This window comes from Sinocyclocheilus anshuiensis, unplaced genomic scaffold (genome assembly GCF_001515605.1).
Source record: "Sinocyclocheilus anshuiensis isolate Anshui unplaced genomic scaffold, SAMN03320099.WGS_v1.1 scaffold2088, whole genome shotgun sequence".
Classification (NCBI taxonomy): domain Eukaryota; kingdom Metazoa; phylum Chordata; class Actinopteri; order Cypriniformes; family Cyprinidae; genus Sinocyclocheilus; species Sinocyclocheilus anshuiensis.
In genome coordinates, this window is record NW_015542460.1 from 35363 (window position 1) to 48077 (window position 12715).

At 36.6% G+C, this 12715-nt stretch overlaps 1 pseudogene; it reads right to left on the reverse strand.

Moving 5' to 3' along the window:
- Positions 1-2332: 2332 nt before the first annotated feature.
- LOC107693774 (uncharacterized) lies at positions 2333-7198 on the reverse strand (annotated as a pseudogene).
- Positions 7199-12715: the final 5517 nt, after the last annotated feature.

The window sequence follows — 12715 nt, forward strand, 5'->3', positions numbered from 1 at the left end:
TTTTTTTGTATGGGTCCTTTTTTAAACAATAATAGGGCCCTTTAAAATGTTCTTAATTTTTCTGGTAATCAGATGAAGGCATAAAATATTAATTTAATTTATCCTAATCAAATGATAATTAAACCCTTTTATTTTTTGGCAAACAAAATGCTGCACAAAAGAGGTTTACTGTTAAAATTAAAAAGAAAACAGATGTGATTATTCCTTTAAAAGTAAAGATTTATTAATATTTACTAGCAGTAGTAGCATTGATTCTTAAGACCGCTAAATAGTAATATATTCTGACAGTTTAAGTTAAACTAAACTTTTATTTTGACGGGTTGCCGTGAAGAGCTTGCAGCTGCTGTGTATGTGATATGACGGTAGATTTCTCAAATGAAACGGTAAATGCTAATGAAGTGACTCAAATTTAATTTTTGTTAAAAATCTAATAACATAAAAACTCTGGACATTGTTTTAAAGTTTATGAATTATGTCACTGTCACTAAAACTATGATAACTATTCTGGACACATTTGACTTTTATTGCACAGAAAAATAGTAACACAGTCCTTAAGGGGGGCACTTTCCTCCAATGTTCCCCTCTATCTTACAGTAAAAGAAAATAAAGTCTAATGATTAAATCGGTGTCAGTTCAGTCGCATTTCTAGAAGAAACTTGAAACGAGACATTTTAATGACAGTTACGGTCTTATTTGTACATTAAGGATCTGCGGACACCCGGTGTCTGAAGCTTTGCTAGTTACTGTAATTAACCACAAACAGTCATTAAAGATGAATGAGTTATACCCTAACCCCTAAATTTCAACTTAGGAAAATTATATTTATTTTATTTATTTATTTTTTCCATTGTTGTTTTCAAAAATGTATTTTTGATTCTTTTAAAAAGTGAAGTTCAAAAAAATATTTTATATTATCTTTATGAAACTATGTTAAAAAATGTGTCTCGCATTTTCCATGTCACTACCGAAACAGTGCATGCTTCAGTTCATTGGCTGAGACTGAAATTAAGTAGACCTCTACATTTATGATCGGGAAATATGTATGTGTTTCTCTCTCTCATAGCTACAGGGGGAGTAGATAGGCCCCATCATTTTGAGGTAAATGTGTGCAAAAGTCTGAAAATTAAGCACACTTTTTTGGTAGTTATTCAATATCATTTAATTTGTATGTGTGTACAACTGTTCAGAACTGTGCTAGCTAAGCCTGTGCTGATTAGCATCTTTGAGATAGGTTTTAGTAGTGTTTTAGTATGCGAGTTAAAATTCTATGCAATGTGGTTGCTACCAAAGCATTACAGGCACTACCGAAACATGGGATGTTTTGTCAAAAATAAAGTATATTGAATTATAAACTAAGATGTTATTGTTTTTGGTTCAACTGAACTAATGAACCCTTAACTTTGAAATCAGTATGATCAACTTTTTGCCTTTAACTTTATTATACTATACTTGCATCAAGTAAAAAATCTAAAATTGTAAACAATACTAAATATCGACTTTACGTTTACGTCACATTATTTGGCACGTTATTAAACTATATACAAAAAAAATTATACACAATATTCAATATAAACTGTAGTTACATAAAATGTAACTTAAAACAAAAATGACAAAGTTCACTGGAGTGCATCGACGACTGGTGAAATGTCCGTAACTGCTGTACACTACTGTGTCCAATCCTGCGGACGTAGACATCATTTTTACGGGACAGAAAGTCTTCTTTTTGTATTTTTTTGTGTCCCTGAGTTGGTTTCTTGCACAGTCTACAGATCGGCAAGTTGTGTACACATGATACCCTGGCTCCGACTGGAGTAAGATTTTCGGTGTATTTTCTTTTGTACATTGTAGCTCGGGACCAGACTGGGGTGTTAGCTCTCTGTGATGTGTCTCCATGGCTGGAATGTGCTCGTACACAATCTGTTCGTAGTCAGGTGGAGGGAGAACCGACGGTTGACATGGTGCCGGAGGTACGTTTTTTGAAGAGATCGACGTAGTCTTTAACACGGTGGCAGATGGCATTCTTGTCGACTGCAGATTGATAAGCTTCTCCTGACGATGGATGAAATCACGCACCGTCTTCATGTTGATTTTTGGTAGAGGAATACCCACTTTACTGAGAACTGGATCCTCCACCAATACGCAGTGCTGAATTCGTTCGTAAGCCTTCAGGATGGCTGTCTTGTCTGGGCTTTGGCTTTTGGAAGTTAACCCCAACCAGAGTAGTTTCACCAGCGTGTACATGAGTCTGTTGTGCTGAGCACTGATGTCTTGTTGAGCTGAGGCATAGCGTTTGGCCATCTTGACTTGCTGAATCACAGCAGCATCGACGAGATCATCCCTCTTTGTACACAAAGGCCGGAGGGTGAGCAGTGGTGGTTTCATCGGTGGTAAGGGTTATGTGAGCCGGGTCAGCAGCCATCCTGTCACTCTGGTACGCCTCATCCTCCTCATCGAGGTTAGCCTGGCCTGGCTGAACCACCTCCTCCTCTGGGCTGGGTCCGTCCTTTGAGAGGTCACCGATCAAGAAGGCACCAGATCCACCCGTGCTTTGGCTGAATAGGTACTTCAAACCATGCAGCTCATTGGACGTCACAGCAGCAGGGGTGCGGAAATTCTCCTCCACAGCCTCTCCAAACAGCTGCCGGCAGCGGGTGTTGAGGCGTTCGATCAGAGGTGCAGAGTAGGTTCTGTGAGTGCGCCCTTTGCCACCAAACACTGCGTCGGAACTGCGGAGTTCCACCGAGCGATTCCACTAATCAGGTAAACTTGATAGGGACGTGCAGCACAGTGGGGACCTTGAAATGACAGAGAAGGGCATTAAAATCGTGACACAGACAAACAAAGCAAAGACGACTTTGATGAGATTATTTTTTCTTTTAGCAACCCAAAGCAGTGTTTTATCGGCAGGATATCAAGGAAGCACGCTACAAAAAGCGTGATGGAATTCACAGCAGGGTGAGTATGATAGAATTCGGCAGGAACAGACAGTAAACTGCTGATACGAAAGGCAGAGCTGATGATCAGACCGTCAGCAGGTACTGATTAGTCTAGCTGCAATGGCTATCCGAGGGTGGCGAGTAAACAAAGGTAAAGCTCTAATAACTGGCAAGTTCCCAAACTCACTTGAAGAATCCTTTTTTACAGGAACAAGGAGCTGTCTGAGAATGCGTTTGTTCGACCGGACAATACTGGTAACCAGGAGTAAGTGCCATCACAGCATGCGTTTCATGAATTCATATACATGCAAAACTGCTAAATCCAACCCATTCGTTTACAACTTGATGCGATAAACGGTGAGTGTGAAAAAGTCAAAAATAAATAAAACACATTCAAGGGATATTACGGAATGTGGTCTTTTAAGACACAACTGGCCTGTGAGGTGGCAAGCATAAAATAAAGGTAAGGACTGAAGATGTGAAATCTTGTGGCATATGTGCAACATCTTGTACCAGGTATCATGTGAGAAAGAACTTTGCGTGGAAGCAACAGTCTGGAGGGATTCCACAGACACTTGTAGTAGGGAACATCCACCCCATTGATGCTGGTGCTTCACGCCACCCTGTACATATTCATCTCCGGAGGATTCTGTATGCACTCGCTGCTGGCCTTCCCACACACCATCTATTGCTTCTGTAAACAAATCATAGCAGATATTTAAGCATTAGACGGTGTCAACACAGTACATGAGAACCATAATAACATCCCCATACTTTGTTTATAATACACGTGTGCTGTTACTTTAAGGCAAGCGGACACCAGTTATTTTTCAGTATCCTTGCCTAAATGTGAGGATGGCATGGAACATGGCTTGGTGAGCCTCGCTGAGTTGGCAGAGGATAGCAGTATCCCATGCCAACCAACGACCCACCTTGCCACCTTCACATTTCCTGCCCGCTTTAGTGCATGGTCCACAGCAAAGGACCTCCGTCAACATGGTGAACCACATCGCAGATGTGACGAACCTGCAATAACAGTAGCACATTGTTATTTGAACTTGAATGTGTTTACATGAAAATGAATATTGTAAAAATCAACCGTTGAGCTGAAACTCTAGTAATAACAACAACCGATCCAATTAGAGATGTGGTAGCCAGACTTGTAGAGGTGAACGTCCTTTCCTCTACCCACACATTCTTCACCACAGGGGGCACTTCAGCGAGTATCTCCATACCCTAACAGGGCACCAGACAAAGATGCAACTCCGAAAGAAGAGGTTTGGAGATGGCACAGCGCCACTAACGTAGCCTGGAGAATCAGGAGGGTAGAACCACATCCGGTCTGACTTCATCAACCGTCGTCTCTTCAGCGCGCTGGTACTGTCCTTGTACACCTGGACGTGGGTGAAGAACCCTCTCTCTGTGTTGTCCTTCACCCACGAGAGGTCTTAATTGCAATTAGCATTTTCCCATAGGCGTACCCATCCCTCAAGCTCAACCTGCAATATATGTCAACACAGTAACTACAATCACTACAATAATAAAAATTCATGTTGGATAATTTTTCACCTGATACGAATTACTCACAGGGGAGTCACTCAGACATGGTTTCCCGAAGAAGACTTCTGACTCGTGGCTGTGGACTGTGACTCTTTGTGCTTGAGCTTGGAAGCAGACTTATGAAATATGCCAGTGTCCGTCGCTGAAGTGGATGTGGAAGGGACAGTGTATGTGGATGCAGCTGATGTGGACGTGGCTGTGCATGTGAACGATGGTGATGTAGACTCGGATTGGATCACCTATAAAAATGCCTGTATACTGTATCTACTGTCTGCCGAAATCAAATCACTAAGAGAAGTTAATCTATTATTATTCGGTCGGAAAAAAATTAATAGATGATATTGCTGACGTACTGTAAATGCTGACTGTACTAACAGTTAAGAAAACTATACTGTATCTACTGTCAATTCACTAAGACAACTTAATCAAATTAATCGATGAAATGAATTTCATAATTTCAAAAGTTCCAAAAGAGTTTTTTTTTTAAGTATACTGTATATTTGACGTTGTCGCTCGTAAATTATAACTATTACTAGTATTTGTCGCTCTTCTACCCGATTGACTGTCTACATTCGAATTCGTGGCACAGCAGTTCTGGTCTGTGATTGGCTGTCTACTTTCCAGAAATCTACATTTCCGATTGGTAGTCTACAGTCGCGTCAGAGTCTACGGTCATTGCACCACCGCAAACTCCCCAAATGTGGGAATCTCGACTGCATGATTTACGGTAGTGGAGCAGCCGTGGCTTAAGGGTTAGAGAGTCAGACTTGTAACCAAAAGGTTGCGGGTTCGAGTCTCTGGTCCAGCAGGAATTGTCGGTGGGGGGGAGTGAATAACCACCACCTCTCTTCCACCCTCAATAACACAACTGAGGTGAGACCCTTGAGCAAGGCACCAAACCCGCAACTGCTCCCTGGGCGCCGCAGCAAAAATGGCTGCTCTGGGTGTGTGTTCACTACTGTGTGTGTGCGCGCTTGGATGGGTTACATGAGGAACACAAGTTCTGAGTATGGGTCACCATACTTGGCCACACAAAGCATCTTTGTTTGGATCATGATTAAAATCCAGTGGTTGCCTCCAACTGAATGAAAAGAGCACAGGCAAAGCCTTAGTTTGTTTATATGATTCATTTTATTTGTGTTGATTATTTATTTGATTTGGGGTTTGTTTTAAAATTTCATATTTCAATTTCACAAAGAAACACTCACCATTTTGTCCAAGCAATAATAAAAGGATATATTTTCATTTATAATTTGTCTCAAAACGAATTTCTCATTTTGTAAAAAAATTTAAATAAATTTGTGAGAAAATCATATCGTGAATTGTATCGCATCGTGAGTTGAGTGAATCGTTACATCCCTACAATGCTTTATTGTCAACAAATAGCATGTACACAAGTTCTGAGTATGGGTCACCATACTTGGCCACACAAAGCATCTTTGTTTGGATCATGATTAAAATCCAGTGGTTGCCTCCAACTGAATGAAAAGAGCACAGGCAAAGCCTTAGTTTGTTTATATGATTCATTTTATTTGTGTTGATTATTTATTTGATTTGGGGTTTGTTTTAAAATTTCATATTTCAATTTCACAAAGAAACACTCAGCATTTTGTCCAAGCAATAATAAAAGGATATATTTTCATTTATAATTGGTCTCAAAACGAATTTCTCATTTTGTAAAAAAATTAAAATAAATTTGTGAGAAAATCATATCGTGAATTGTATCGCATCGTGAGTTGAGTGAATCGTTACATCCCTACAATGCTTTATTGTCAACAAATAGCATGTATAAGAGCACATCTCATTGTATAATATGAAAACATTTCACATGCGACATATTCAAGAAGGAAAAAACAAACAAACAAAAAAAGAACAGATGGTACAAACATCAGTTACACAGAAAATATATACTTTACATATTTTACAGTTCAATAGGATATTAAATGCAATTTTAATACAGAAAATGTACTTACAAATAGCATGTGTAAGAGCACATCTCATTGTATAATATGAAAACATTTCACATGCGACATATTCAGGAAGGAAAAAACAAACAAACAAAAAAAGAACAGATGGTACAAACATCAGTTACACAGAAAAATATATACTTTACATATTTTACAGTTCAATAGGATATTAAATGCAATTTTAATACAGAAAATGTACTTTGCAAGTAAGTACCATTAAACAGTTTTTAATGTGAAAATGTTAAATGAGGAGCATATAGCAACTGTTTTAATTGCTTTTGATTTCGACATATCTATATACATTTTAATCTCTTTTTCAAGCACTATAAAAAAGAGGTTTGCCCTTTGTAAACTTGCACTTATGAATGTGAAATTTACATAAAAATAACATTTATAATAAAACCAACATCCTTTAAAGAATGATCCTTAATATAATCATCCAAGTGGAACATTCACAGAAAGAGCATTTTAAATCAATATCAACCAATAATACAACATCTTACGTGTCTGCAATAGTTGAAAAAAAAAATTGGAGGGGCATTTAGTTTAATCGTCTTTGATTATTTTAACTCCCAAATAAGTAACACTTTCTCTTACAGGAATATTACAAATGAAGGATCCCAAACAATTACCAACTGGAAGAAGCTCACATTTGTTAATGTTAAGGTGAAGACCTGAGGGCTTAAGAGTCTCTAATGCTACAGCAATCTGAGAGGCATCCTTTAAAGGTCCCATATTGTCAAAACTGAAAAATCCTGGCTTTTTTCATGATAACTGAGGTCTAGGTGCTATGTAACTACCATATAAGTTTCAAAACAGTCAGTCCACAGTAAAATGCAAACAGTCTGCATAAAGTAGCCAGAATAATCTAGAATATCTAAGACCAGACGTATATTACTGAAAATGTGCCTTTTTTGTAGAAAGCCAGATTGACATTCATCAATTAGATTATTCAAAACACATTTTAGTCTTTTTGATAAAACCAAAGCAATATTTTTTTATCGTTATTTAGCAACGTAATTTGGCCGCCAACTGTCAATTAACAAGGGATCTTTTGTTGGTTTTGAAAGTTATAAGTGCTTGACACAAAGTCGGAGGAAGCATGGCTCTTTCTATACTCTCTGTAAAAACTTCAGTAACTTAGTCAGAGATCGCAAACCAAAGCTGGACCAATCAGCTCTGAGCAAAGTCACATATATCTGACGCAATAAAGCCACCCCCCTTTATCTCTCACTACACATGAAAGTTTACAGTGATGATGCAATTTTAGAGACAAATCTTTTGCTGCTAATTGTTTATTATAGATTATAATTATGTATAATTCATATAACATATTCATATAATTAATTAAACGAGTTAACAATTAATATTAAACTTAGCATTTAAATTAATAGGCTATAACGATATACATATAAATACAAGGTTCAGTATATAAAGTTTTTTAAACTGATGAAGCTTGTTTTCTTTTGAGCTCCTTGTAATATAAATGATTTCAATTCCGTTGATTCGCTTGCATTGATATAGTCAGTAGCTGCCTTCTCCAACTTTCACTGCAGCAGTGTTTATTCCTGCCTTGTAAATGTGTTTCAATTCATGGTATTTTTTCATAACATTCTCTTCATCTTCAACAGAGAAGTGAATTGCGCTGACTCTCGCGGAGCGAAAAAACTTACAATATTTACATAACATATCATTAAGATATTCGTATCAATGCATTTTTATCATTTTATGAATAAGCGATTTAGATTTTTAGACCCCTTAACCTACCTCCAAACCTTAACCTACCCATTTTATAGCAAATATAAAAGGATATAAAACGCAAATGACCGAAATATGCAGGAAAATAACCATTTTAGTAACCTAAAAACAACAATACTAATAAAATTAATGCCGCAATTTTAATATTAATAGGGATTCATTTTTAGGTGTAGTCAATACGACAGTTTTGTACGTTTATATGCTGAAAATACGTCAGTATTGTACGTTTTAGTGCCTGTAAAAACGTAAGTAAATGTACATTTTATATAACCACATTTTACGTAAAATACATACGAATTATCATGAGATCACGTTGATTTATTCCTTTCGACAAGCTCTTGTAACAGACACCTTGCTGGGAAGGTATGATTACACCCACTAAGACCTTCCTGCTTTATATATCATCTGCAGTTTCTTAAAATGTCCACAAGATATTAGTTCCACAACAAAATGAACTTAAATACTGTTAAACGGCACAGGACAGCAGTGGCCTGTAGCACGAAGCCGGTTTCAGTTTTTATCCAGGTAAGTTCACGTTTAGTTTGAGCTAACTCTGAGTTTTTGGGCTCAAGAAGGTGGGTTGGTTTTGAGCGGGTTTGGTCACCATTGTAACTTAGTCAGAGATCGCAAACCAAAGCTGGACCAATCAGCTCTGAGCAAAGTCACATATATCTGACGCAATAAAGCCACCCCCCTTTATCTCTCACTACACATGAAAGTTTACAGTGATGATGCAATTTTAGAGACAAATCTTTTGCTGCTAATTGTTTATTATAGATTATAATTATGTATAATTCATATAACATATTCATATAATTAATTAAACGAGTTAACAATTAATATTAAACTTAGCATTTAAATTAATAGGCTATAACGATATACATATAAATACAAGGTTCAGTATATAAAGTTTTTTAAACTGATGAAGCTTGTTTTCTTTTGAGCTCCTTGTAATATAAATGATTTCAATTCCGTTGATTCGCTTGCATTGATATAGTCAGTAGCTGCCTTCTCCAACTTTCACTGCAGCAGTGTTTATTCCTGCCTTGTAAATGTGTTTCAATTCATGGTATTTTTTCATAACAGTCTCTTCATCTTCAACAGAGAAGTAAATTGCGCTGACTCTCGCGAGAAGTCAATCAAACTGATGCTTTCCATGTTGTGTGTGATTGGCTGTTTGTGTCACACTTTCAGGTGCCTCACAAACTCTGGATCAAACCTGAGATGACAGAAAACCTTTATACAGAGTGTTGTGCAACAGCTGATCCTGATCTAAACCGGGTTGGGTTTGTCAGGTTTTTGTCAACTCAAAACTTGCTCTGCAACTCTGAGTTTGTTCATCTCGCTTCATGCTACAGGCCACAGGTGTTTTATTTTTTTTGTTATTATTATTATTATAATTCACCAAAATATGTTTTTCCCTTTACGAACTTTGTAGTACATTCGTGTCTACACTTAATTAATACAGGTGATATTTTGGCAGCACTTACCATAATGTACACAGTACACAATTACTCAATGTAGTTATAGGGCTGCACAGTTAATCGAAATCGTGTGATTAGTGTGATTATGAAATCACCAAAGCTGTCATGTGCAGCTTGTCAGTGGAGCACGGCTCTGTGATCCGTAGTAAATGCTGCTCCATCTGAAAGCACTGCGAGTTTGAGTTGTTTATAACGGCAAAACATCTTTGCAAACATGACAAGCATTTATGAACCTCTTGTCCAACAAAAGACAGCATTAAATAACATGTTTTTACTCCAAACTTACTTCATAACGTCAGAATGTTTGAAAAAAACTTCCTTCTGTGAGATAATGTGGCTTCTTAAACAGAATAATAAGGCACACAAGATATTACTTCATACTCATTCAGCAAGACATTCAGGATCATCAGCAGATCCTCTCATTTAATTCTGACTGTTTGCTGTTAGAAACTGATTATATGAGTAATCAGGCTATTAATAGGCTAATATATGATTACAGTCTATAAAACTGTTCGACTGAAAGGTAGAACACCGATATAAAGTTGGTTTCATGTTTATATGAAATGTGAGAAACATTTATACATGAGATGTTATTTGTAATTAGTAGTTTTTACTGATTCGTTTATTTGACTTATTTGTTTATTTTTTTTATGTAAATTTGATTACCAGGGACCCCCAAGTTCCCAAAAAATGGAATGAAATATTTTTTCCACAAAAGCAAAACACGATCAAAGTAAATTCTGGGTTTCTGGTGTGCGCCTAAACGTCGGAAAGGGGGTAATAGTGGCACTAAGTAGATAACATGGGCCCTCAGGGAGGGGGGCCTACAAAGATATATGTATAATCCATAATATTATCATGACAAAATTACATAGTTATAATAACATGCTATCAGTAGGAATAACATTTTGCAAGACTCAACTTTCCACCCTTTAAAATGAGAACTATATTTGATTAGCCTCGCAGGGTGTGCATGTTGGCGATCCCCTATCCACTTTGGTTTGGTCTTGTAGTGGAAAGAGGGAAATAAAGCTGCAGGAGGGCAAACAAATTCTAGCTATTGTTTTTAGAAGAATAGAGAACCTTGTGAGAGCTAAATTAGTAGTTTTTACTGATTCGTTTATTTGACTTATTTGTTTATTTTTTTTATGTAAATTTGATTATCAGGGACCCCCAAGTTCCCAAAAAATGGAATGAAATATTTTTTCCACAAAAGCAAAACACGATCAAAGTAAATTCTGGGTTTCTGGTGTGCGCCTAAACGTCGGAAAGGGGGTAATAGTGGCACTAAGTAGATAACATGGGCCCTCAGGGAGGGGGGCCTACAAAGATATATGTATAATCCATAATATTATCATGACAAAATTACATAGTTATAATAACATGCTATCAGTAGGAATAACATTTTGCAAGACTCAACTTTCCACCCTTTAAAATGAGAACTATATTTGATTAGCCTCGCAGGGTGTGCATGTTGGCGATCCCCTATCCACTTTGGTTTGGTCTTGTAGTGGAAAGAGGGAAATAAAGCTGCAGGAGGGCAAACAAATTCTAGCTATTGTTTTTAGAAGAATAGAGAACCTTGTGAGAGAAGTGTTATCCCTTTGCCTCAGTGTAAGTGCTGTTAAAAAAGTGTATTCATAAATTGTAAAAATGTGACGTTACCAGTCTTTCTTAGAGACCTGCTGAAAGGTGACTGCATTCAGACAGTCCCGTACGTATTCATGTTCGTTATTGACAGCCTCAGTGATTAAAGGGAGCACACTTCGTGAGTATATATTCCAATTTCAATAAAGTTGTGTATTTTTCATGCTGCTAAAACACTACACGCTGCACAGTTTCAGGGTTGACAACCGCATATGAATACAAGAGTGAATCTGCTATCATTCCGTTAGTCTCTCCTGAAATTGAAATGATTGACAGTGATAAACAGATGAAAGAAAAAGTAATTTCTTCATTTTATTACTGACTTTTCAATTGATATTTTTAAAGCAATTAATGATTGCTTAATTAAAATATATTTGAACATTCTAATGTTTTAATACATAATTTTCTTGTAAATAAAAGTTGTGCATCATAGTGAAAATAAAGCAGTGGGGTTTTAGTGTGGTGAGGGGCCCACGCCTTGGTTCTGTGACCGGAGCCCACAGACTTCAGTAGCTTTAATAAGCATTAATCCACCAGTTTATAAAGTGAAGACTATGGAGTTTTATTTTACATTTGATTAGTTTATTCATTTTCTTTTGTAGGTTATTATTTACCTGAATACTACTGTTAGACTTCAGTTTTTTCTTTAGTATCAAAATGATGTATAAACTTTATACTAAACACTAAAAAATGCTTTCATACTGGTGCAATTACAGTTATATGTTTTATAGTCATTCAATATACAATTATATGTTTTTATAATAGCAATTTGTTCAAACATGCTATTTTTTGCTATAGATTTTACATGTCAGAATATAAAGACATTCAGTTTTGTAAAAAAAAAAAAAAAAAAAAAACGGGAAGAAGCACCAGATAGATAAGCAGTATTATAAGAGTAATAATACCATTAAAACCTTAAAGTCCCCATGAAATCAAAATTAAAGGTTTTTTTTTTATATTTGCCTTAAGTAGTTATTGATTAAATGTTACCTTTTTATTAATACGCTGTTATCATAGGCGGAGGGTGGACCAATGCTTAATTTGTAAATTGCGAGGTCCCGGAACAAAGTGGGGTGTCGGATTATCTCTGTATAATAGAATTATGTTTAATCTGCTTTCGAGTTTATAACACTTGCCTCATCGAGTCATTGTTGCATCTAGTGATGGGAAGTTCGGATCATTTTACCGACTCGGACCTCTGAGTCTCGTTCAGCAAAATTAACGAATCTTTTTTTCGAGTCATTCCGTTCATTTTAGCAAAATATAATTAAAATGTTACCTCCCTAACACATCTACTACTTAAGCAAACGTTGATCACACTACAAACAATACAAAACTGCTATAAGAAACAGAAAAGTTTAAT